General features: G+C 42.0%; 1 pseudogene; it reads left to right on the top strand.

The window, feature by feature from the left end:
- The window catches only part of LOC117191944, a 120,016-nt pseudogene that overhangs the window by 16,475 nt on the left and 75,801 nt on the right, over window positions 1-27,740 (top strand).

Below are 27,740 nucleotides of genomic sequence, written 5' to 3'. Positions count from 1 at the left end.
TTTGTGGCAGAGAAGGGATTGATTTAATAGCAGATAAATCTGGTATCGATACAGCGCGAACATATTTCAGATACCATTCTAAAAGTAATAGAAACAGAGAGAAATTACACTGTGTCTCCGCTCTCCCATCATAAAAAAGCTACAGGTTTTGGAGCGACTGGCATTCCTTTTATGAATCTAGTATCTAGTATCTAGGGCTTTTATTTTGTTTAAATTGTCGGTTTGTTTTCTCGGGAAATTCTTGGCTTTTGCTCGCTTTGGTTTCAGTTTCGGTTTCGAACCACGGGGCGGTATGTAGGTGGTAAAGGGGGGAGGGGGCCAGTCATGAGGCTGGGTGCAAGGCCAGATGTGTGCCGTTACCAATAGCAACCACAATTATCCCAGATATAACATAACCCTCCTCTGAATGGATTTATCTTCAACTGAAAATATCATTCGTTCTTCGGAACAAGTCTGCCCTTTGTATGAACAATTAGAGATTAAAGAAAAAGTAAATACAGTAACATAAATATGAGTAACCGATCACTTTGAAATTATTCATTCCTTTTGGTATTTCGTCAAAGGTATTCATTGTTCAGTTCTATGTTTACCCCATTTTTTGGGTGGAAACCAATTGAGAAGGCCTTACATATATGGGTTATCAGACGCACCAATTTAGGGGCTTGTGCCTTATACAGAGAACACTTTGAGCAATGCCGTAGGCGCCCCCATAAATGAATTATAAATTCCATATTCATGAAACCATTTCAAATTTGCATCAAATGTAAAGCACTCAGAATTTACATCGAACCATGTGACGTATGCGTGATTTTATACTAAACGAGGGGGAACGTTGTGAGTTGCTGCGGACACCGCAACTCTACAGTTATACCCGATACTAAGTCAGTATGGCTCTCCTCCGGCAGACGCCGCTAATATTAAACGACACGACAAAGAGTGCGTGCGAGAGAGACAGAAAATCAGTCTGAGCGTGACGTCGGGCGCTGCGTAGCCACTGCAAATTGATTTGTTCCTTTTGGCTATAAAAATTATTTGATCTAAACCAGATTCAGCAATCTGATAGATATGGTCGTTATCTATGATTCTGCGTTTTTAGTTTTCTCGAATGTGCAATATTGTGGATGCAACAGATTTTTGTCCTTTGTGGGGGCGGAAGGGGGTGGGGCGAAATTCTGAGATATACGTTTTATAGTGAGATCTAACAGAAGTGCGGATACCAAATTTGGTTACTCTAGCCTTAATAGTCTCTGAGATTTAAGGATGCCCCAGATTTTCGTCCTTTGCGGGGGCGGAAGGGGGTGTGGCGAAATTTGGACACGAAACGGTCAAGGTCCGATATTACAGGAGTGTGGATACCAAATTTGGTTGCTCTGGCTCTTATAGGTTCTGAGATCCTTGAACTCATATTTTGCAATTGGCAAAACCGACCATGAAACCTGTGTGTTAGAGAGAGACAGAGCGAGAAAGAATGAAATTGCTTTCTTGGTTCTTGCTTTAATCATTATACGATCTGGTTCAGATTTTGCACTCTAGAAGATATAGTCATCTTCTACGATTCTGCGTTTTTGGTTTTATCGTATCTTTAAAAATGTGGATGCCACAGATTTTCGTCCTTTGTGGGGGCGGAAGTGGGCGGGGCGAAGTTTTGAAATATTTTTGTAGCAGTGACATATCACAGAAGTCTGGATCCAAAACATCGTTGCTCTAGCTCTTATAGTCTTTGAGCACTAGGCGCTGAAGGGGACGGACAGACGGACAGACGGACGGACGGACGGACGGACAGACAGACAGGGCTCAATCGACTCGGCTATTGATGCTGATCAAGAATATATATACTTTATGGGGTCGGAAACGAATCCTTCTGGAAGTTACACACATCCACTTTTACCACAAATCTAATATACCCCAATACTCATTTTGAGTATCGGGTATAAATATCAACAAATCAATGCTCAAAATAAGGCAAATAAAATACCTTAAGTGTATAAATTAAATAAATGACTTTATGTCTTGTGGTGTTGAAGTAAAAAAAAAATACATAAAGATACAGATACTTTTTAACGTTCATTGCGTGACTTGGGATGCGTTCGGAATACCAAAACAAGGCAACAGAAATTGAAGTGGAGGTAAAGAGAGCTTTCGGAGAGAGCCTTGATTGCTGGAGATTCAGTACTTATAAATTATACGCTACATAATGAAGAACGATTTTATGGAAATTATGCAAAAGCTCGTGCAACGAGATAGCTGTAAGATACAAAAGCTTTTGAGGCCTCCGCCGGCCTGGTCTTACGTCTTGATTGTGCCGGGTCATCATTCAATTGAAATTGATTAAAAACAATTTTGCGCCAATTTGTATTGCTTTTATTATTATTATTGTATGAATTATTATGATGCGAGCATGTCCATGGGTATTTATTTATTGAATGAGAACGAGTACGAGTACGAGTACGAGTATGTATGTTCCGGCATAGTATACTCTAATAAATACGCGTACACTCGTGTGTAATTCCTGTAAAGACCTAAACATTAAATAGGATTTATTATTGTTCGGGAAAGCTGAAATGTTATGTTTGTGCCTTTGTTTTTGTGCCGTCTGTCGTCTGCTGCTGCAGTGGCAGTTCCAATGCATTTAATTTGCGATTTCATTCAATTCAATTGAAATTCAAGCAGCGCAAACATACACACACGGGAAACATTGTAATGGAGATCAAAGCAGAAAGAAAGAAAGTTCGACGAATGGATACCCTTGCAGGTCATTACTAGGGCAGAAATATGATAAGGCCCCTAACAACATCACTGAGTCGCGTTGTGTACACGCAATGTATGTTGTTTTTTCAATTCATGGCTGATATTGGGAGTAAGGACGGGCCCCACCGCGCATAAAGTCTCTGGGCAAGAAAAAATGGCCCTCTTGAAGGGTACAATAGAAAAGACAGACAGGAAACAAACAATTGAAGTCCGTGTGTGCGAATCCAACGGAATAGATGGGACTGATGGATTTTTGTGATAGTAAAAAATCTATTGCCAGCATAAAGCTTTTGGTTCTGCCTCGGCTGCTACGAAAGATTCCACTGCTCGGCTGCATTTTTGGATTGGACTGCATGCCGCACGGATAAGAGCAAAAATCTCGTAGAGGGTAGGCCATGCCACTTATCAACTGGGTCACTTCACGCTCCATGCTATCGGTGGGATCTCTCCTTCAGAGATTAAGAAATGGCAGAGCAATCGTAAACATGACAGAGATCACTGGGGAGAGATCACTGGGGAGAGATCACTGAACCAGACCCCATCCCCATTCCAGGGAGAAGACTATTTCCGTTTCGAAGATAAGGGGACTGGAAGAAAGGAGCCGAAATCAGATGATGGAATGGGGAAGAGGCATGCGTATAATTACAAATGATTGATGTGCCCCAGTCGTCCCCCCTCTGGACACTTTCTAGGCCCACTCTCCCTCCTCCTTCTACTTCTTCTGCTCTTCCCGCTCCCATGTGTTATGATACCTCGACGATTGAGGCACATCACACACGCAGCAACACAGACAGACCTGAAGGAGGGGCCAGACAGGCACAAGAAAAGCCGCAGCTGTGGTTGGTTCAATAGAATTTTGCTCCCCTCCATCTAATGGGCTCTCTCTGAGCGTATTATTATTAGTTGTAGAGCCACAGGAATGCCTCTACAGATCCAGGGATAGACGTAGAGTACTCCCCTGACGTCATCATGCAGTCGCAATTTTCTATTTTATGAGCCACTGCAGCCTACTTTTCCATTTCCCATTTACAATTCCCATTTACAATTTACAATACTCGTAAGTTCAAAAGTTGTTTGTCAACTTCTATGGCCTGTGCTGTGCGTCTGGATTGGAGAGTGGAGAACGGCAGGGAACTGGCAGCAGACGGAGGCAGCTTTTTCGATAATTGTGCAAATAATTGCCATATAATGAAGCTGAAAATTGGCAACATACCAGTGTCGTGGCATGCAGCAGCTCTCGAAAAGTGTTAGGTATTATATTAATATCTATATACGGTCACACCATCCAAGGGATATAGAATAAAAGAGAATCTTGAAGACAACGCGTGCTTAAGTCTGAGTGTCAATACACTACATAATTGGCGACGAGCATAAAATAAAACGTATTAATATACATACACATGTTAAAAGTGCATATAATATATGAACAGCAACATGACGACAAATGAAGCACCAACATTCTATCAAATGGCAACAATTGCTGAGTTTTCGCCACACCAAGAAACGTTCTGCATTTGGAAGGAAAAATTCGACATACATTTGTGCGAATTGAATGTGAAAGAGGAAAACACAAAAAAGGCAGTTTTGTTGAAGTCGATCGGTACAGCGGCTTACACTGTACTACATAGTTTGTGCAATCCGGTATCACCCGTATCAAAAGCATACAAAGAATTATGTGAAATTTTAAAAACACACTACACACCACCTACACTCATATTCAGAGAAAGAAAAAAATTTCACATGTCCACAAAAAGTGAAGATGAGACTGTAGCGGAGTGGTATGCTCGAGTTAAACAATTGGCATTGGAATGCAAATTTGGCTCAAATCTGGAAGCGTTTGTATTAAACCAATTTGTGATGAGCCTTCCCAACCCTATATATGAAAGAATATGTGAAGAAGACGAAAATCTAACTCTGGCTGATGCACTCAAGAAGGCGATGATCATGGAGACGAAGATCAGCACAAGGAAGACAGAACACAACGTCAACTACATGCATCAAAAGAACGGGACTAGTCAATGGCAGAGGCAAAGAGGCGAGAACAGAGATCAAGCAAAGAGCAACGGCAGAAGTCATTTCAAGGGCAACCGAAACGTGAGTTACAGAGGCGGCAGAAGCGACGGTGACGGCGACGGCGAAAACGACTGCGACGCTGGCAGAGAAAAGAAGCAGCAGCCATGCACACACTGTGGCTTGCGAAATCATAACTCAAACAATTGCAAGTATAAGGCATGCAAATGTCACAGCTGTGGAAAAATAGGTCACTTGGCGAGCATTTGTAAAAATAAATCAAAAAAATCCGTAAATTATGTATCTCAAGCAAAACATGACACCTATTCTGATAATAATTTTGATAATGATAATTATAACTTTTCTATCTATAGCGTTGATACAACCTCAACTAATGGAGTATATTATTTACCTGTAAAAATTGATGGAAACATAACGAAAATTGCTTGCGACACTGGTGCACCGTGCACATTGGTTCCAAAAACATTTTACGAAAGCTTAAATACCAGCAGACCACTTAGAAAATGTCTAGTTCCATATGTAGATTACAATGGAGATTCAATCAAAGTTATTGGTGAGTACGATGCAACGATCGAATATCGAGGTCTAAAAAAACAAATTGTTGTTGTTGTAACCAATGCAGTGAGTCCACCTTTGCTAGGTAGAACATTTTTGAGAGCTTTTAATTTTGAGTTAATGCAGGTGAACAATGTGTACGTAAATGAACCAAATTCTGTAATTACAGAACAGATTAAATCGGAGTTTGCTGAAGTTTTTGAGCCTCGTTTAGGTTCATATACTACGAATACGATATCGTTACTATTAAAAGAAGATGCAAAACCAATATTTTTCAAGCCTAGGTCAGTACCATTAGCATGGAAAGAAAAGATTGAAGTGCAGTTACGAAAATTCATAGATGATGGAATTTTAGAGCAAGTTGTTAGTTCTGAATGGGCAACACCTTTGGTACCGATTTTAAAACCAAACGGTGACATACGAATTTGTGGTGACTATAAGGTTACATTAAACCGGTCTTTAGTCGACGTAAAGTATCCACTACCTCGAATAGACGACATTTTTGCAGCGCTTGAAGGGGGTACACTGTATTCAAAACTTGACCTGTCAAATGCTTACAATCAGCTAAATTTAGATGAGCAATCTCAAAATTTGTGTACTTGGAGCACACATATTGGACTATTGAAAGTTAAACGCTTACCATTTGGTATAAAAACTGCAGCAGCTATTTTTCAAAAAACAATGGAAGGGTTGTTTCAGGGTATGCGAGGAGTTGTGGTTTATCAAGATGACATAACAGTTACAGGACGAGATCTTCAAGAACATATTTCAAACCTAAAAGCTGTACTTAGAAAACTGAAATCAGTTGGACTTAAATTAAATGACAAGAAATGTGAGTTCTTTAAATCCAAAATTTGTTACCTAGGATTTTCAATTGACAGGATAGGACTGAGCAAAAACAATGATAGAGTTGCGAGTGTATTGTTTGCACCGGCTCCGGAAAACGTATCACAGCTTAGAGCTTTCATAGGCATGGTAAATTATTATTCAAAGTTTATCAATAATTTCGCTCAGATAATGAGTCCTTTATATGCATTATTAAAGAAAAATACAAAATTTAATTGGACACGCGAATGTCAGAGTGCATATGAAGAGGTAAAGAAAGAAGTAACTTCTGAACAAGTTTTAGTTCACTACAACCCAGATCAACCGTTAGTATTAACGACTGATGCTAGCAGTCATGCAGTTTCAGGTGTTTTATCACATAAATGCAATGAAGATATCAAACCAATAGCATTTGTATCAAGAGCATTATCCAAAAGCGAGCATAATTACAGTACAATCGAGAAAGAGGCCCTGGCTATAGTGTTCTGTGTGAGTAAATTAAGACAGAATCTTTTAGGAAACAAGTTCATCCTTCGAACAGATCACAAACCATTACTAAGCATATTTGGAGACCTGAAAGGACTTCCATTGATGGCCTCTGCACGAATGCAAAGATGGGCACTGACTTTGTCAGGTTTTCAATATACAGTTGAACACATAAAGGGGACCTTAAATATAGCAGATGGACTCTCAAGAATGCCTCAATGGGAAACGGCTGTACCAAACGAAGACTATAATTACATACATTTTATACAGTCCGAAAAGGTGTTCAAAATTAGCTTCAAAGAAATAGCTCGTGAAACACGACGTGACCCAATATTATCAAAAGTTTGTGAGGCAATTAACACTGGTTCGAAGACAAGATTAAAAGGCAGCGAGTTTTCTGCCTACATCTCTAAAACAAATGAACTTTCAGTGGAATATGATTGTATCTTATGGGGACACAGAGTAGTAATTCCAACCAAACTGAGACAAGCTATTTTAGCAGAATTTCATGCATCGCATTTGGGAATAGTAAAAACCAAAATGTTAGCACGTTCTTATGTGTGGTGGCCTTGCATGGATTCTGAAATTGAGAAATTAATTCGAGATTGTATTCCTTGTCAGGAACTACAATCAAGTCCAGAAAAGAGTCTGTTAATACCGTGGAAATCCACAGGAAAGGCTTGGAGTCACATAGTAGTACACATAGACTTTGCAGGACCAATTAGAGGTTTTCATTTATTGGTTATTATAGATTCTTATACAAAATGGGCAGAAGTATTCAAAACGAAGGAAATAACTTCATTGTTTACTATCAACAAGCTTAGAGAAGTATTTTGTCGATATGGTTTACCAGACGTGTTAGTTAGTGACAATGGACGACAGTTTACTTCTGATGATTTTAAAACGTTTATGAAAAACAATGGTGTTAATCACATTTTTACTGCTCCAGGACATCCAGCGACTAATGGTCAAGCAGAAAATTTTGTAAAGACTGTTAAGAAATCACTATATGCAAACATAAAGGCTAATGAAAGACAAGATTTTAATACAATTTTAAATAGATTTTTGATCGATTACCGAAATACGATTCATTGTACTACGGGCGAATCTCCTGCTAAATTATTTTTTGGTCGTACACTAAAAACAAGATTTTCGTTGTTAAAACCACCTACGGTCGAAAGCATAATAAATAAAAAACAGACTGAGTGTGTTGTAAATCACAAAGGTAGACGAAGCACAGAATTTTTAAAGGGTCAAAAAGTTATGGTTAGGGACTACAAAAATCCTAACAAAGCAAGCTGGACTCAGGCAACTGTAAAACAACAACTGGGCCCGCGTTCGTATTGTTGTATTTTGGCGAACAATAACAGAGAAATAAAACGTCACCTGGATCAAATTAGAAACCAAAGCACTAACAATCATACATCGCCTAATGCGAAAACACCTGATGTCGAAAGCAATTGTTCAGTAGATGACAATTCCAAAACCAACAATGAACAAATAGTTTCTCAACCAACACCCACCAGGAGAGAGTTGAGACCACGTGAGGCAGGGAAGGTAGTAAAGCGTAGTTAATAATAAAATAATATAAAGAAAGGAATTATGAAATCAAATTATGTACAAATTAAACACTGAAACAAATACTAAACAGATTAAGAAGAAAGAAAAATACGAAATCACATAAATTTTATATACGCTAATTAGATTAAGTACACAAATCAAATTGTTATAAGAAAATAGATTTGTAAATGACATGTATATTAAACATCTAAGGAGAGGCGTGTTAGGTATTATATTAATATCTATATACGGTCACACCATCCAAGGGATATAGAATAAAAGAGAATCTTGAAGACAACGCGTGCTTAAGTCTGAGTGTCAATACACTACAAAAAGAAACGCTGTAATCTACTTCAAAAGAATAGCGCGCTGCGCTCTCTTTTTCTCTAAGTTCTTTACAAATCCACACGAAAGACATGACAGCCCGAAGAGGCACCACTAAAAGCATTTGTCATGCATTTGGTGGCTAATTAAGTGCTTCTGGAAGAAACAGAACTCGGAAATATCTCTATACATATATAGAAAGTATTATGTTAACTCAAAATATTTTACGAGCTGGCTGCAAGTCTCTAAACTTGTCGGATTTTTTTTGGGGAAAAGAAACTTAAGTGGGTGCAACATTTAGTAGCTAAAAAGCACTCATTTTCATGGACTCATGGAAAATAACGGCAACGTTGCTTTCCACCCTCCGTGAACCCTTCGCAATCACTCCTCACTCTCTCTGCCACCTCTCTCTCTCTCTCTCTCTTTGTCTCTGACTTGTTTTTGTTACCCTCCTTAGAGCAGAGAAGCAAAACTTGTGAAAAATTACAAATTTTTTGTTCACTAAAGATTTGCTCCACATTTTGGGGTTATGCGCTTTTTGATTTAAAAGACAGCCAGAAGGAAGGAGAGAGAGTACACCCTATACCACTCCCGCCCCCACCAAACTGTAATAACTAAAAGCACGCTGTCGACGAGCTCGAATCTCCCCTCTGCTGCCAAACATTATCCCTCTCTGCCTCTCTCTTTGCCTCTGTGTGTCCCTCATCACTCTGGGTGTAAAAATATTATTATACTTACTAATGTCTCTGCCTGCGCTCGGAAAACGGATTTGGAGCGAGCAGGGCGCTGTTGCCGCATTTCACTCCCAGCCAGAGTCCCTGGAACGCAAGGGACTCCCTTGATGCTCGCAATGCGACGGGCAAGGGATGGATGGATGGATGGTTTTTGTGGCACGGTTTTTTCTACCGTTTCGTGCTAGATATTAAGTGCCAGAGCTTGACCTTTTCTTCAAATTGTTGTGATTTCACAAATATATCCACATTTTAATGAAAATATATGTGCCGTTAAATTGAAAACTCAAGACAGAGAAATCTCGAAAATCAGTCCGATTTGGTGGAAGAGTTGGCGGGAAGAGGGGCAAATGATTAACATCGTTTTGGCGCCCCCTAAAAATGGAATCAAGCCATCATAATAATTTGTAAAATATGTTGATTATTGCCTCACCCATCTACCAGTTCTTGTCGTTTCTCCTCCATTCCTCGAACCGAACTCGAACCGAACCCCAATTCTAGAATGTCGCCTTATTAGGCAGAGACATCATCTACGACAAGGTATGGATGTGTACGTCCAGGCACGTTGTCTCCTCTGCTCTCCTCTCCTCTCCACACCATCTCCCTCCCCATCAGTACCTTTATGCTTTTTTTTCCTGAGTCACGTTTCGTTATTTTTCGGGGGCTGCCAACTTGTCCATCGTGCTTGTATCATTTGCATCTCCACAATCTGCAGGCTACAACAAAAATGACTCAAAGTTCCATTGTGGAACTACGAGTAAATGTACAATACTTATATATGTATGTATTATATATGTATACGAGTTGGATGCAACAGATTTTCGTCCTTTGTGGGGGCAGAAGGGGGTGGGGCGAAATTTTGAGATATACGTTTTATAGTGACGTCTTAAAGGAGTGTGTGTACCAAATTTGGTTACTCTAGCCTTAATAGTCTCTGAGATTTGTGGATGCCTCAGATTTTCGTCCTTTGCGGGGGCGGAAGGGGGTGTGGCGAAATTTTGACACAAAATGGTCAAGGTCCGATATCACAGGAGTGTGGATACCAAATTTGGTTGCTCTGGCTTTTATAGGTTCTGAGATCCTTGAACTCATATTTTGCATTTGGCAAAACCGACCATGAAACCTGTGTGTTAGAGAGAGACAGAGCGAGAAAGAATGAAATTGTTTTCTTGATTCTGGCTATAATAATTATACGATCTGGTACAGATTTTGCACTCTAGAAGATATATTCATCTTCTATGCTTCTGCGTTTTTAGTTTTCTCGTATCGTCGAAATTGTGGATGCCACAGATTTTCGCCCTTTGTGGGGGCGGAAGTGGGCGGGGCAAAGTTTTGAAATATTCTTGTAGCAGTGACATATCACATAAGTCTGGATCCAAAACATCGTTACTCTCGCTCTTACAGTCTTTGAGCACTAGGCGCTGAAGGGGACGGACAGACGGACGAACGGACAGACGGACAGACAGACATGGCTCAATCGACTCGGCTATTGATGCTGATCAAGAATATATATACTTTATGGGGTCGGAAACGATTCCTTCTGGACGTTACACACATCCACTTTACCACAAATCTAATATACCCCAATACTCATTTTGAGTATCGGGTATAAAAATACCACAGAATAAGAAGTAATCTTTATATATTATGTAAAAGAACATTTTAATATAACTAAAAATGTTGAAGAAAAATTATTAATGGCTGCATAAAATTTAAATATTAATATATCAGTAAAATCATTTTATTTTAAAATTTTAAAACCCACGGGCCTGTTAAGGGTTAACCAACATCAACATATGTATACCGTTTCACTCACACTCACTATACTATGTGCCCTGCACTCGCACTTATTGCTAGCATACGTTAAGGGACTAACTTTTGCCGACGATACCACCTTGTATAATTGCATCATGGGCGGTGACGACGTCAACTCGATTTAATATGCAAAGCGCGTATGCTTGTTTTGGTCTTCCTCATCCTCGTTCTTCCTTCTTGTGTCTCCTCCTTTTTCTTTGTCTCCCACTGTCGCTGTCGTGGCCCGGGTTCCTTGGATCGCTCTTTCACAGATGCATTCCCTTGCACGACGGAGATTGTGCACGTGTTGTCGCTGTGTGCTCGCCCGTCTTTCGCTCTTCTTCCTTCCTCCTTTCTCTGCTTTTGCCAGCCTCACTGTCGTTGTACAACGCTTTCAATTATACAACAAATCCACCCTCAAGTATCTCGTTTTTATACCCGATACTCAAAATGAGTATTGAGTCATACCACTAACCATACAGTATATACATATGTAGATGTTCCAGTTCATACAACGAAAGCGTCACACACTGGCTAGCGCGTTGCGTACCCCAGAGTGACGTCATCATGAGAGAGAGAGCGCAGAGAGAACATCTTTGCATGTGTTAGTACACACGCAATATGTTTCGACAAAAATATGTGATTGTATGCTTTTTCAGATTTTTTGAACTCTCTCAGGTCTGGTTCTGTTTTGCCACCAGCATGTTTTAGTGTATGGGTGCACATGCATTCTCACGTACTGTGCGTGTGTGTGTTTAGTATTGCTGGCCGCTAGAACTGAAATTTGAGTTTGGTTCTTGTTTTGGGTCTTTTGATGCACTGACCTACCGCCAAAAAATAAATGAAGAATGGGCAGGGGGTGGGGGTATGGTACACTAGGGCGCGGGAAATGAAATAAAAGCTGTTATTTGTTTGATTTATACCACAAAATATAAAATATTACAATAATATAATTACACATTTATTTCCTTATTTTAAACAGGTTGATTATAAATTATAAAAATTATGCAAACGCCGTCGGTTCTCTCTCGACTTTTTTGTTTATAAAATATCTCATGTACATACATATGTATGTACATAAATATTAAAGTTTATTACATTCAAAATTACTGTTATCTTTATAATTGAATTAGAAAATTTATGGGTATTGTCCATGAGAGTATTCAAGGTGCAACCGGCATCTAAATTTTTGCTTTGCAGATTTCCGTCGGAAAGCGCGCGATTGACAATTGATTTGAAATATATGTAAAACCAATTCCATTTATATTTATGCATATTTATTTTAGTATATATATGTAAGATATTATTTAGAGTATTGTTTATTCGTATTATTATCGCGGTGGCCTGGTATGTGTGCTTACAAAAGTTCTTAATGTTACGGCTTATTTCTGCTGATTTTCTGCTGCTGCTTGAGTCGCGTCCGTATGCTGCTGTTCTCTCCTTTTCACTGCTTCGCTTGGTTCCTCTTCTTCTCTGTCCGCTGTTGATCTGCTGCTGTTACTACTGCTGTTGCTGCTGCTGTTACTATTGCTGTTGCTGCTAATCAGCTGTTCCTCTGCTGCTGTTATTACTGCTGTTGCTTATCTCCGCTGCCCCCTCAATAGGCCAGCTGGCCCACTCCTTCTTACACTCGGTCATCCTGATTAGTCATCAGTCCCTGATGACAATGCGTCCTCGTTTTCTACAGAGAACCTCCATAGTTTCATGTTATCATTGCTTGTGGTCGTATTGCTTGGTCCTTCGACGTCTGCTGCCTTCCGAACATTATAGCGTCCGCCTCGTTTCACGTTGGTTATTTCGTATGGTCCTAATAATTCGCTGGCCATCTTTCTTCCGGTTACAAATTGTGTTTTACGTATGGCTACGAGATCTCCGACCTTGTATCCGTTTTCGCATTTCCGCTTTTTATCGAATTGTTCCTTGTATCTGTCCTGGGCCTGCTGAATATTTTCTTTTGCCTCTTGTCGCATCTTTTGCCTCTCGTCTTCAAAATTATCAACCATCTCTTTTTCTATTAGCTGAAGTATGTCGCTATCCGGTCCACAACGCATTTTTACCCCGATCATCAGCTCAAATGGACAACGCTTTGTAGACAAATGAACAGTGCTGTTAATAGCCCTCTGAACTCGCGGTACGAACTTATACCATCTTCCAGGTTCCTCCGACGACAATTTGGAAATGATGCTCAGAATAGATCGGTTTAAGCGTTCAATTTGTCCGTTTCCTCTTGGTACCCCTGTGGTGCTCCATATGTGTCCGATGTTCTTTTCCTTGACAAACTCCTCAAAGCTTGTGATGTAAATGCTGCTCCACGATCGCTTACTATGCGTGCCGGATTACCAAATACATCAGACCACTCCCTTAACTTCTTGAGAACTTCGTCTGCTCCTGTTGTTTTTGTGGGATACATCCATACGAACTTACTGAAGCTATCAACCATTGCGAAGATGTACTTGTACTGCTTTGAAGTAGCATCCATAGGCCCAAGGTGATCCACGTGTATAGTATACAGCGGCTGTGATCCTTTGTCAATTTTATGCAGAAATCCCTCTTTTTTGCCAAGCTTTTTGTTGTAGATTATACATTTCATACAGTTTCCTATGATCTGCATTACTTTTCCTTCCAGATGTGGAATCCAATAGCTCTGCTGTACGGTATGCATTGTTTTTTGAGCGGCAAAGTGTCCTGCGTTGTGAGCGTCGGTTATTATTTCTTTTTCTAATGACTCCGGTATTGCCAGCAAGCCGTGCCTTGCACCACTTTGTATACGAGACCAGCCTTCAACTTAAAGTTGTCATATGGTTTACTTTTCAAAATTTCGGAAACTGCTTTGATCATCGTATCCTCCTGCTGAGCTTTCTTAATTCTTGCTGTGACTTCCGAAGATACCATCATGACATCAATTGGGTACCTACTCAGGCAATCCACATGCTTCAGCCGTTCTCCTGGTCTGTGTTCCACTTCAAAGTCGTAGTCCTGCAAGTACAGGACCCAGTGGGCTACCTCCCGCGGAACGTCCTTCTTGCTTAACGTTTGGTTGGTTAAAGTTGGTTCCAAGTATGTACTGACGAAATTTTTTGCACGCTAGGAAAATTGCTTTGGCTTCCTGTATATAGCTATGCTGTCGTGCTTCAGACTCCGAGGTTTTCTTACTCCAGAATAAGATCGGATGCAATTGTCCTTCGTGCCATTGTAACAACGCCGCTGCAAACCCGTCCTTTGACGCATCAGTGTGTATCTCGGTTTTTGCATTCCTGCGATAAAGTTTCAAGACTGGCTCTTTCACCAATGCTTCCTTTAACGTAGCGAACGCCTGCTGCTCCTCCAGACTCATTTTAAATGGGACATCTTTTCGCAGCAGATTGGTCAGTGGTTTGGCGATTAGCGAATAGTTTCTTATGAATTTACGGAAAAACCCAGTTAATCCTAAAAACGACTGCACAGCCTTTATGTTTTTCGGCATCGGGAACTTGCTGACGGCTTTGGTTTTCTCCAATCCAGGCTTGATTTCACCTCCTCCAATTTGATGACCCAAAAATGTAATGGTCGACTGCAGACATCGGCACTTCTTCCACTTCATCTTCAGCCCGTATTCAGCTGCTGCATCAAAAACCTTCTTCAGCTTTCCCAGGCATTCGTCGGCGGTTTCAGCGTGTATAACGATATTGTCCATGAACAGGTCAAGAATGTTTTCATTTATAAGGTTTTGAAATACAAACCTTATAAAACGGATGAAAACTGCTGGCGAATTGCAAAACCCGAAAGGCGCACGGTTGAACTCAAAGAGGCCTTCCTTCGTTATGAACGCCGTATATTTTTTGCTGCTTTCTTCCACAGGAACGTGGAAAAACCCATTTTCTAAGTCCATGATGGTGAACACCTTAGCATTTTCCAGTTTTTCCAGCACCTCTTCAACGATTGGAACGGGAAAGCAATCTTTCAAGACCATCTGGTTCAACTGATGATAGTCCACGCAGACCCGGCTGCTCCCATCCTTTTTCTTGACAATTACAGTCCGACTGGCGAAATTTGATGATGAGCGTCGTATTATCCCAGCGTTGGCCCATTCATCGATCTGCTGCTTGACAACGTCGGCTTCGCTGATGGCCACTCGACTTGGCGAATGTCGAAACGGCGCTATTTTCTCGTCCGGTACGATCTTCAGCATGATCGGTCACACTGCAGTCTGCTTCTTTTCAGTAAAGTCCTGAATCATTGATTGGACGGCATCTCTGAACTGCGATGGAATGTTTATGTCAGTATTTGCTTCGACCACGTTGTAAATACTTATCTGTTTGGTGTCCTCAGTTTCCTCCCCCGGCAGGGGAGAAAACTTATATCCTCCTGGCGTTGATGTCATTGTGAACTTGGATATAAAGTCGTGTCCAAGCAACAATTCGCATCCGACGGCATGATCGGCCACCACAAGGAATTTGTGTGCCAGTCGCATTCCGTCGATCTCCACTTCTGCCGTAAACTGCCCAGCGGAGCGTGTGATGTTGATTCCAAGTCCCCTCAAAGTTGACGAACTGGCTTGCAGATGGATACCACTCATTTTGCCGAACACTGACACCTTTAATAGGGAAACATCTGCACCGGTGTCTATGAGCCCCTTGACTTGCACGTCGTTAATTTTAAGAGACTTCAGGCGTTTTTCCTCGTACGCAACGTTTACGGCAGCAGCACTCGGGCAATCCTTAGACATGTGTCCAGTCTGATTGCAGCGGAAACACTTTAATGCAGCTCGGCAATCCTTGCGTAGATGCTCCTGGGATCCACAATTGTAGCAGTGTTGCTTCCTTTCATATTTGGTGAAATTGGACTTCTTTCCGAACGGCTGTGAGTCTTGTTGTTTCGGGGCCAAGCCCCATCAACCGCGAGCGTTCTTTCGTAGATTTCGTACTTCTCTCGCAGCTTCTTGTATGAGCTGCATCCATACAAGGTGTACTTATAATCCGTTTTTAAATTCAGTCCGTCGACGATGTATCGAATCACCGACTCCGTGTCTGTTGTCCCACGTGCAGCAATGCGTTTCATCTGTAGTATATATTCGTGAGAACTTTCGCCGGCAATCTTCACTCGCATAGACAGTTGATTGTGAATTTCCGCACTGCATAAACGCTCACACTCGAACTCCTGTAAAAGTTGGTGACGCAATTGGCCGTACTCATACACTGCTGTGGACTCGAGAAAAAGAGCGGCTGTACCTGTCATTTTTGCTCGGGCTTTCACGTATTTTTGTTTGTCATTTAGTCCGTATGCTTCAGCGTTTAGCTCGAAGTTAATAAACCACTGCTGTACCGACATATTTTCTCCGTTGAATTCTGGAATAATTTTGGCAAAATTTTCCACTACCAGCTTTGCATCATTTTTCTTGTCTATTTCATCAGCATTTATTTTCATCGAGAGCAGTTGAACCAGCTGTTGGAGCGTCTGTGTGTTTTCTTCTAGGAGTGTTGACCTCATCGCTTCCTCGTTCGCGTTTTGCTGCATATTCCCGGCTGGTGGTCCACTTGTATTTTCCATTATAATTCTACTGCGCAATACTCTTGTGGGCAGCCGGCTTGAAACAACCCTTTTTTCTCGGTTCTTCTTTTCACCCACTCGCTGTCTCGCTTCCTCTGCTTCCGGCTTCTGAGAGTCTAATGCGCAGTTTTTTTGCACCAAATTTTTGCTTTTCCGTCTCGCTTCGTCTGCTGCCGGCTTCTGAGACATGAGACACACAATTTTTGATTTTTTCCACTTTACACAGGCAGTACGCGACTGGTTGAGCCCCCAAATGTGAGATATTATTTAGAGTATTGTTTATTCGTATTATTATCGCGGTGGCCTGGTATGTGTGCTTACAAAAGTTCTTAATGTTACGGCTTATTTCTGCTGATTTTCTGCTGCTGCTTGAGTCGCGTCCGTATGCTGCTGTTCTCTCCTTTTCACTGCTTCGCTCGGTTCCTCTTCTTCTCTGTCCGCTGTTGATCTGCTGCTGTTACTACTGCTGTTGCTGCTAATCAGCTGTTCCTCTGCTGCTGTTATTACTGCTGTTGCTTATCTCCGCTGCCCCCTCAATAGGCCAGCTGGCCCACTCCTTCTTACATATATATTTTTTGTTATATTGTATATTTAGATACATCATTGTTTTAGTTATAATAAATATATATTGCGTGTGTACTAACACATGCAAAGATGTTCTCTCTGCGCTCTCTCTCTCATGATGACGTCACTCTGGGGTACGCAACGCGCTAGCCAGTGTGTGACGCTTTCGTTGTATGAACTGGCACATCTATATACTGTATGGTTAGTGGTCATACTCAAAACGAGTCCAGAAGGAATCGTTTCCGACCCCATAAAGTATATACATATATTCTTGATCAGCATCAATAGCCGAGTCGATTGAGCCCTGTCTGTCTGTCCGTCTGTCCGTCCGTCTGTCCGTCCGTCCGTCTGTCCGTCTGTTCGTCCCCTTCAGCGGCTTGTGCTTAAAGACTATAAGAGCTAGAGCAACGATGTTTTGGATCCAGACTTCTGTGATATGTCACTGCTACAAAAATAATTCAAAACTTCGCCCCGCCCACTTCCGCCCGCACAAACGCCGAAAATCTGTGGCATCCACAATTTTGAAGATACGAGAAAACTAAACGTAGAATCATAGATAATGATCATATCTATCAGATTGCTGAATCTGGATCAGATCAGATCATTTTTATAGAAAAAAGGAACAAATCAATTTGCAGTGGCTACGCAGCGCCCGACGTCACGCTCAGACTGATTTTCTGTCTCTCTCGCACGCACTCTTTGTCGTGTCGTTTAATATTCGCGGCGTCTGCCGGAGGAGAGCCATACTGACTAAGTATCGGGTATAAATGTAGAGTCGCGGTGTCCGCAGCAACTCACAACGTTCCCCTCGTTTCTCCTCCTGTCACCCACATTTGAGTCCACGCCTCTCTCTCCGTGAGACTCTGGAAAGAGGTCAGGCACAGTGGAATGGAAAGCTTAGAATATGCTTTATCTCCCGCTGCTCTACATTTTGTTGTCGTATTTGCAGAGTGTCTCCCACTGTCTGTCAAATCATCATCATCATCGCGTCAGCAGCTACATCCCCCTCTGAACCCCACGTGGTCCGTGCTGCTCCACTTTTGTCTCCTGCCTTTCTCTGGCTGCGGTTTGTTGCGGTTGTTCTGCCTGTTGTTGTCACCTTCTGTCAGCAGCGTGGCAGCTCCCTCTGACATCTTATGTCCACGCAGAGGTGGACAGGTTGCGTTGCGTGGTGTCTGCCGCTCCATCGACTTGCAGCTTGCGGTAATTGAGTGTCTGGACTGTTAGCGGAGTGCGTGGGCAGGGCGACTGCAATTATCTGTGTCACGCATTACCTAATTACTCGTTGCACCCGGTGCTTGTGGTTGGCATAGAGGAGCGAGATAAAGCTGTGTGGTATTTACACCGCTCAACCGATCAACAGAAAATCATTCTCAACGGATAGTTATTACATACAATTTGAGAGGACGTTTCGGGGTATGTAGCGGGTCTCGAATTGTCCATACATATATCGACAAAAACGTTCTAACTTTTTCATTTAGCCCAGTAATTTGCCATATTTTGTGGACTTAACTGTGTGTGGGTAAACGCCACACGATTCGCATGAATGAGAGTGGGTACCGTACCGCTGACATGACACCTGTTCTCCGTCCGCCGGCTCTCTCGAACAGCTGTCGGACTGGTTTCTTTCTGAGCCTCAGGGCAGATGTTTCTTCCACTGGAATGAAATTCTATCGAAATAGTTGAGATTCATTGCATGCAACACCACACACCAAAATGTTCTCTTCCTACTATGTATATGGAATGGGATTGCTTGGGGATTGGCTGCACATCCCCATATGGTCGGTGGTCGTCGTCGTGCGTGTGTTTATATTCCGACCTCGATGACAAGAGTGCGTGATGGGAGGCGTTCTGTTTGGTGGGGCCCTATCATGCGTGTGTATGCCTATTGAACTCTTATTCTCTTTGTTTTTGTTTGGACGGAAATTATTAATTTCCAATATTCCTCTTCATGAGGTGCTAAGGGTTTGTAATACAAATACATACGTCTGGAAATGGGTTAATTAGTGGAACGGAAGCAGGTCGAGAGAAGAGATGGAACATTGTGTTTGATCGTGAACCGGAAACCCCTTTGGTGGGTGTCGTGTCGCATTATTTCCAATTCCAGGTTCAATATTGGTTTATTTTTCTTGAGCTTTCGACGTCGTAATTTGACACCTCTGGAATCGCGTGTTACTTCATTTCTTCGTCCCCGTTTTGTTGTTGTTTCTAGTATTAGTCATTCCCCTGACAAAGCTTAATCTACAGCTCTCTCTCACTCTTCTGTGGCCTTGCCAGTTTGTTTATTTGCTCGTTCTGGCTACTGTGTGTTGCCCCAAGACAAGTGTTAAACATTTGAGAGCCACCCGACTTGAGGCTGAGTCACTCCCAAAGTGCATAATGTGACCTTAGTTGAAATCAACAATCATCATCATCATCGTCTTGTGCAAATTGCCTGCATAAGTGGAAAATTACGCGATAAATTCAGAAAACATAGTTTTGAGTGCTTCATTAAGCCGCGCAGAGCAGAGCAATGCAGAGCGGAGAGCTTTTCTGTATCGGGTATAAATATCAACAAATCAATGCTCAAAATAAGGCAAATAAAATACCTTAAGTGTATAAATTAAATAAATGACTTTATGTCTTGTGGTGTTGAAGTAAAAAAAAAATACATAAAGATACAGATTCTTTTTAACGTTCATTGCGTGACTTGGGATGCGTTCGGAATACCAAAACAAGGCAACAGAAATTGAAGTGGAGGTAAAGAGAGCTTTCGGCCCAAAATGAAGCCTTGATTGCAGGAGATTCAGTACTTATAAATTATACGCTACATAATGAAGAACGATTTTATGGAAATTATGCAAAAGCTCGTGCAACGAGATAGCTGTACGATACAAAAGCTTTTGAGGCCTCCGCCGGCCTGGTCTTACGTCTTGATTGTGCCGGGTCATCATTCAATTGAAATTGATTAAAAACAATTTTGCGCCAATTTGTATTGCTTTTATTATTATTATTGTGTGAATTATTATGATGCGAGCATGTCCATGGGTATTTATTTATTGAATGAGAACGAGTACGAGTATGTATGTTCCGGCATAGTATACTCTAATAAATACGCGTACACTCGTGTGTAATTCCTGAAAAGACCTAAACATTAAATAGGATTTATTATTGTTCGGGAAAGCTGAAATGTTATGTTTGTGCCTTTGTTTTTGTGCCGTCTGTCGTCTGCTGCTGCAGTGGCAGTTCCAATGCATTTAATTTGCGATTTCATTAAATTCAATTGAAATTCAAGCAGCGCAAACATACACACACGGGAAACATTGTAATGGAGATCAAAGCAGAAAGAAAGAAAGTTCGACGAATGGATACCCTTGCAGGTCATTACTAGGGCAGAAATATGATAAGGCCCCTAACAACATCACTGAGTCGCGTTGTGTACACGCAATGTATGTATTTTTTTCAATTCACGGCTGATATTGGGAGTAAGGACGGGCCCCACCGCGCATAAAGTCTCTGGGCAAGAAAAAATGGCCCTCTTGAAGGGTACAATAGAAAAGACAGACAGGAAACAAACAATTGAAGTCCGTGTGTGCGAATCCAACGGAATAGATGGGACTGATGGATTTTTGTGATAGTAAAAACTCTATTGCCAGCATAAAGCTTTTGGTTCTGCCTCGGCTGCTACGAAAGATTCCACTGCTCGGCTGAATTTTTGGATTGGACTGCATGCCGCACGGATAAGAGCAAAAATCTCGTAGAGGGTAGGCCATGCCACTTATCAACTGGGTCACTTCACGCTCCATGCTATCGGTGGGATCTCTCCTTCAGAGATTAAGAAATGGCAGAGCAATCGTAAACATGACAGAGATCACTGGGGAGAGATCACTGGGGAGAGATCACTGAACCAGACCCCATCCCCATTCCAGGGAGAAGACTATTTCCGTTTCGAAGATAAGGGGACTGGAAGAAAGGAGCCGAAATCAGATGATGGAATGGGGAAGAGGCATGCGTATAATTACAAATGATTGATGTGCCCCAGTCGTCCCCCTCTGGACACTTTCTAGGCCCACTCTCCCTCCTCCTTCTACTTCTTCTGCTCTTCCCGCTCCCATGTGTTATGATACCTCGACGATTGAGGCACATCACACACGTAGCAACACAGACAGACCTGAAGGAGGGGGCCAGACAGGCACAAGAAAAGCCGCAGCTGTGGTTGGTTCAATAGAATTTTGCTCCCCTCCATCTAATGGGCTCTCTCTGAGCGTATTATTATTAGTTGTAGAGCCACAGGAATGCCTCTACAGATCCAGGGATAGACGTAGAGTACTCCCCTGACGTCATCATGCAGTCGCAATTTTCTATTTTATGAGCCACTGCAGCCTACTTTTCCATTTCCCATTTACAATTCCCATTTACAATTTACAATACTCGTAAGTTCAAAAGTTGTTTGTCAACTTCTATGGCCTGTGCTGAGCGTCTGTATTGGAGAGTGGAGAACGGCAGGGAACTGGCAGCAGACGGAGGCAGCTTTTTCGATAATTGTGTAAATAATTGCCATATAATGAAGCTGAAAATTGGCAACATACCAGTGTCGTGGCATGCAGCAGCTCTCGAAAAGAAACGCTGCAATCTACTTCAAAAGAATCGCGCGCTGCGCTCTCTTTTGCTCTAAGTTCTTTACAAATCCACACGAAAGACATGACAGCCCGAAGAGGCACCACTAAAAGCATTTGTCATGCATTTGGTGGCTAATTAAGTGCTTCTGGAAGAAACAGACCTCGGAAATATCTCTATACATATATAGAAAGTATTATGTTAACTCAAAATATTTTACGAGCTGGCTGCACTTCTCTAAACTTGTCGGATTTTTTTTGGGGAAAAGAAACTTAAGTGGGTGCAACATTTAGTAGCTAAAAAGCACTCATTTTCATGGACTCATGGAAAATAACGGCAACGTTGCTTTCCACCCCCGAGAACCCTTCGCAATCACTCCTCACTCTCTCTGCCACCTCTCTCTCTCTCTCTCTCTCTCTTTGTCTCTGACTTGTTTTTGTTACCCTCCTTAGAGCAGAGAAGCAAAACTTGTGAAAAATGACAAATTTTTTGTTCACTAAAGATTTGCTCCACATTTTGGGGTTATGCGCTTTTTGATTTAAAAGACAGCCAGAAGGAAGGAGAGAGAGTACACCCTATACCCCTCCCACCCCCACCAAACTGTAATAACTAAAAGCACGCTGTCGACGAGCTCGAATCTCCCCTCTGCTGACAAACATTATCCCTCTCTGCCTCTCTCTTTGCCTCTGTGTGTCCCTCATCACTCTGGGTGTAAAAATATTATTATACTTACTAATGTCTCTGCCTGCGCTCGGAAAACGGATTTGGAGCGAGCAGGGCGCTGTTGCCGCATTTCACTCCCAGCCAGAGTCCCTGGAACGCAAGGGACTCCCTTGATGCTCGCAATGCGACGGGCAAGGGATGGATGGATGGATGGTTTTTGTGGCACGGTTTTTTCTACCGTTTCGTGCTAGATATTAAGTGCCAGAGCTTGACCTTTTCTTCAAATTGTTGTGATTTCACAAATATATCCACATTTTAATGAAAATATATGTGCCGTTAAATTGAAAACTCAAGACAGAGAAATCTCGAAAATCAGTCCGATTTGGTGGAAGAGTTGGCGGGAAGAGGGGCAAATGATTAACATCGTTTTGGCGCCCCCTAAAAATGGAATCAAGCCATCATAATAATTTGTAAAATATGTTGATTATTGCCTCACCCATCTACCAGTTCTTGTCGTTTCTCCTCCATTCCTCGAACCGAACTCGAACCGAACCCCAATTCTAGAATGTCGCCTTATCAGGCAGAGACATCATCTACGACAAGGTATGGATGTGTACGTCCAGGCACGTTGTCTCCTCTGCTCTCCTCTCCTCTCCACACCATCTCCCTCCCCATCAGTACCTTTATGCTTTTTTTTCCTGCCTGAGTCACGTTTCGTTATTTTTCGGGGGCTGCCAACTTGTCCATCGTGCTTGTATCATTTGCATCTCCACAATCTGCAGGCTACAACAAAAATGACTCAAAGTTCCATTGTGGAACTACGAGTAAATGTACAATACTTATATATGTATACGAGTATGTAGATATTTTTTTAACAAGTCTTTTTTTACGTCTGGCTTAATTAATGCGCCGGCGACGGTGGCGGTGACCATGATGCAATTATACAAGGTGGTCTAGTCGGGAGCCGAAGTTTGTTCGTGTTGTCCCTTATCGTCAGTGCATGCTTGCTTGTTGATGATGAAGGTTGTTCACGAACGAATTCTTTGATATATTCTTAACCCTTATGTCCCGACAACAACAAAATTATAAAAAGCATATAAAAAAAATACCACAGAATTAGAAGTAATCTTTATATATTATGTAAAAGAACATTTTAATATAACTAAAAATGTTGAAGAAAAATTATTAATGGCTGCATAAAATTTAAATATTAATATATCAGTAAAATCATTTTATTTTAAAATTTTAAAACCCACGGGCCTGTTAAGGGTTAATCAACATCAACATATGTATACCGTCTCACTCACACTCACTATACTATGTGCCCTGCACTCGCACTTATTGCTAGCATACGTTAAGGGACTAACTTTTGCCGACGATACCACCTTGTATAATTGCATCATGGGCGGTGACGACGTCAACTCGATTTAATATGCAAAGCGCGTATGCTTGTTTTGGTCTTCCTCATCCTCGTTCTTCCTTCTTGTGCCTCCACCTTTTTCTTTGTCTCCCACTGTCGCTGTCGTGGCCCGGGTTCCTTGGATCGCTCTTTCACAGATGCATTCCCTTGCACGACGGAGATTGTGCACGTGTTGTCGCTGTGTGCTCGCCCGTCTTTCGCTCTTCTTCCTTCCTCCTTTCTCTGCTTTTGCCAGCCTCACTGTCGTTGTACAACGCTTTCAATTATACAACAAATCCACCCTCAAGTATCTCGTTTTTATACCCGATACTCAAAATGAGTATTGAGTCATACCACTAACCATACAGTATATACATATGTAGATGTTCCAGTTCATACAACGAAAGCGTCACACACTGGCTAGCGCGTTGCGTACCCCAGAGTGACGTCATCATGAGAGAGAGAGCGCAGAGAGAACATCTTTGCATGTGTTAGTACACACGCAATATGTTTCGACAAAAATATGTGATTGTATGCTTTTTCAGATTTTTTGAACTCTCTCAGGTCTGGTTCTGTTTTGCCACCAGCATGTTTTAGTGTATGGGTGCACATGCATTCTCACGTACTGTGCGTGTGTGTGTTTAGTATTGCTGGCCGCTAGAACTGAAATTTGAGTTTGGTTCTTGTTTTGGGTCTTTTGATGCACTGACCTACCGCCAAAAAATAAATGAAGAATGGGCAGGGGGTGGGGGTATGGTACACTAGGGCGCGGGAAATGAAATAAAAGCTGTTATTTGTTTGATTTATACCACAAAATATAAAATATTACAATAATATAATTACACATTTATTTCCTTATTTTAAACAGGTTGATTATAAATTATAAAAATTATGCAAACGCCGTCGGTTCTCTCTCGACTTTTTTGTTTATAAAATATCTCATGTACATACATATGTATGTACATAAATATTAAAGTTTATTACATTCAAAATTACTGTTGTCTTTATAATTGAATTAGAAAATTTATGGGTATTGTCCATGAGAGTATTCAAGGTGCAACCGGCATCTAAATTTTTGCTTTGCAGATTTCCGTCGGAAAGCGCGCGATTGACAATTGATTTGAAATATATGTAAAACCAATTCCATTTATATTTATGCATATTTATTTTAGTATATATATGTAAGATATTATTTAGAGTATTGTTTATTCGTATTATTATCGCGGTGGCCTGGTATGTGTGCTTACAAAAGTTCTTAATGTTACGGCTTATTTCTGCTGATTTTCTGCTGCTGCTTGAGTCGCGTCCGTATGCTGCTGTTCTCTCCTTTTCACTGCTTCGCTTGGTTCCTCTTCTTCTCTGTCCGCTGTTGATCTGCTGCTGTTACTACTGCTGTTGCTGCTGCTGTTACTATTGCTGTTGCTGCTAATCAGCTGTTCCTCTGCTGCTGTTATTACTGCTGTTGCTTATCTCCGCTGCCCCCTCAATAGGCCAGCTGGCCCACTCCTTCTTACATATATATTTTTTGTTATATTGTATATTTAGATACATCATTGTTTTAGTTATAATAAATATATATTGCGTGTGTACTAACACATGCAAAGATGTTCTCTCTGCGCTCTCTCTCTCATGATGACGTCACTCTGGGGTACGCAACGCGCTAGCCAGTGTGTGACGCTTTCGTTGTATGAACTGGCACATCTGTATACTGTATGGTTAGTGGTCATACTCAAAACGAGTCCAGAAGGAATCGTTTCCGACCCCATAAAGTATATACATATATTCTTGATCAGCATCAATAGCCGAGTCGATTGAGCCCTGTCTGTCTGTCCGTCTGTCCGTCCGTCCGTCTGTCCGTCTGTCCGTCCCCTTCAGCGGCTAGTGCTCAAAGACTATAAGAGCTAGAGCAACGATGTTTTGGATCCAGACTTCTGTGATATGTCACTGCTACAAAAATAATTCAAAACTTCGCCCCGCCCACTTCCGCCCGCACAAAGGCCGAAAATCTGTGGCATCCACAATTTTGAAGATACGAGAAAACTAAACGTAGAATCATAGATAATGATCATATCTATCAGATTGCTGAATCTGGATCAGATCAGATCATTTTTATAGCCAATAGGAACAAATCAATTTGCAGTGGCTACGCAGCGCCCGACGTCACGCTCAGACTGATTTTCTGTCTCTCTCGCACGCACTCTTTGTCGTGTCGTTTAATATTCGCGGCGTCTGCCGGAGGAGAGCCATACTGACTAAGTATCGGGTATAAATGTAGAGTTGCGGTGTCCGCAGCAACTCACAACGTTCCCCTCGTTTCTCCTCCTGTCACCCACATTTGAGTCCACGCCTCTCTCTCCGTGAGACTCTGGAAAGAGGTCAGGCACAGTGGAATGGAAAGCTTAGAATATGCTTTATCTCCCGCTGCTCTACATTTTGTTGTCGTATTTGCAGAGTGTCTCCCACTGTCTGTCAAATCATCATCATCATCGCGTCAGCAGCTACATCCCCCTCTGAACCCCACGTGGTCCGTGCTGCTCCACTTTTGTCTCCTGCCTTTCTCTGGCTGCGGTTTGTTGCGGTTGTTCTGCCTGTTGTTGTTACCTTCTGTCAGCAGCGTGGCAGCTCCCTCTGACATCTTGTGTCCACGCAGAGGTGGACAGGTTGCGTTGCGTGGTGTCTGCCGCTCCACCGACTTGCAGCTTGCGGTAATTGAGTGTCTGGACTGTTAGCGGAGTGCGTGGGCAGGGCGACTGCAATTATCTGTGTCACGCATTACCTAATTATTCGTTGCACCCGGTGCTTGTGGTTGGCATAGAGGAGCGAGATAAAGCTGTGTGGTATTTACAACGCTCAACCGATCAACAGAAAATCATTCTCAACGGATAGTTATTACATACAATTTGAGAGGACGTTTCGGGGTATGTAGCGGGTCTCGAATTGTCCATACATATATCGACAAAAACGTTCTAACTTGCTTTTTCATTTAGCCCAGTAATTGGCCATATTGTGTGGACTTAACTGTGTGTGGGTAAACGCCACACGATTCGCATGAATGAGTGTGGGTACCGTACCGCTGACATGACACCTGTTCTCCGTCCGCCGGCTCTCTCGAACAGCTGTCGGACTGGTTTCTTTCTGAGCCTCAGGGCAGATGTTTCTTCCACTGGAATGAAATTCTATCGAAATAGTTGAGATTCATTGCATGCAACACCACACACCAAAATGTTCTCTTCCTACTATGTATATGGAATGGGATTGCTTGGGGATTGGCTGCACATCCCCATATGGTCGGTGGTCGTCGTCGTGCGTGTGTTTATATTCCGACCTCGATGACAAGAGTGCGTGATGGGAGGCGTTCTGTTTGGTGGGGCCCTATCATGCGTGTGTATGCCTATTGAACTCTTATTCTCTTTGTTTTTGTTTGGACGGAAATTATTAATTTCCAATTTCCATTTTCATGAGGTGCTAAGGGTTTGTAATACAAATACATACGTCTGGAAATGGGTTAATTAGTGGAACGGATGCAGGTCGAGAGAAGAGATGGAACATTGTGTTTGATCGTGAACCGTAAACCCCTTTGGTGGGTGTCGTGTCGCATTATTTCCAATTCCAGGTTCAATGTTGGTTTATTTTTCTTGAGCTTTCGACGTCGGAATTTGACACCTCTGGAATCGCGTGTTACTTCATTTCTTCGTCCCCGTTTTGTTGTTGTTTCTAGTATTAGTCATTCCCCTGACAAAGCTTAATCTACTGCTCTCTCTCACTCTTCTGTGGCCTTGCCAGTTTGTTTATTTGCTCGTTCTGGCTACTGTGTGTTGCCCCAAGACAAGTGTTAAACATTTGAGAGCCACCCGACTTGAGGCTGAGTCACTCCCAAAGTGCATAATGTGACCTTAGTTGAAATCAACAATCATCATCATCATCGTCTTGTGCAAATT

This window comes from Drosophila miranda (genome assembly GCF_003369915.1).
Source record: "Drosophila miranda strain MSH22 chromosome Y unlocalized genomic scaffold, D.miranda_PacBio2.1 Contig_Y1_pilon, whole genome shotgun sequence".
NCBI classification, from domain to species: Eukaryota; Metazoa; Arthropoda; class Insecta; order Diptera; family Drosophilidae; genus Drosophila; species Drosophila miranda.
This window is presented reverse-complemented; position numbering and strand designations above follow the sequence as displayed.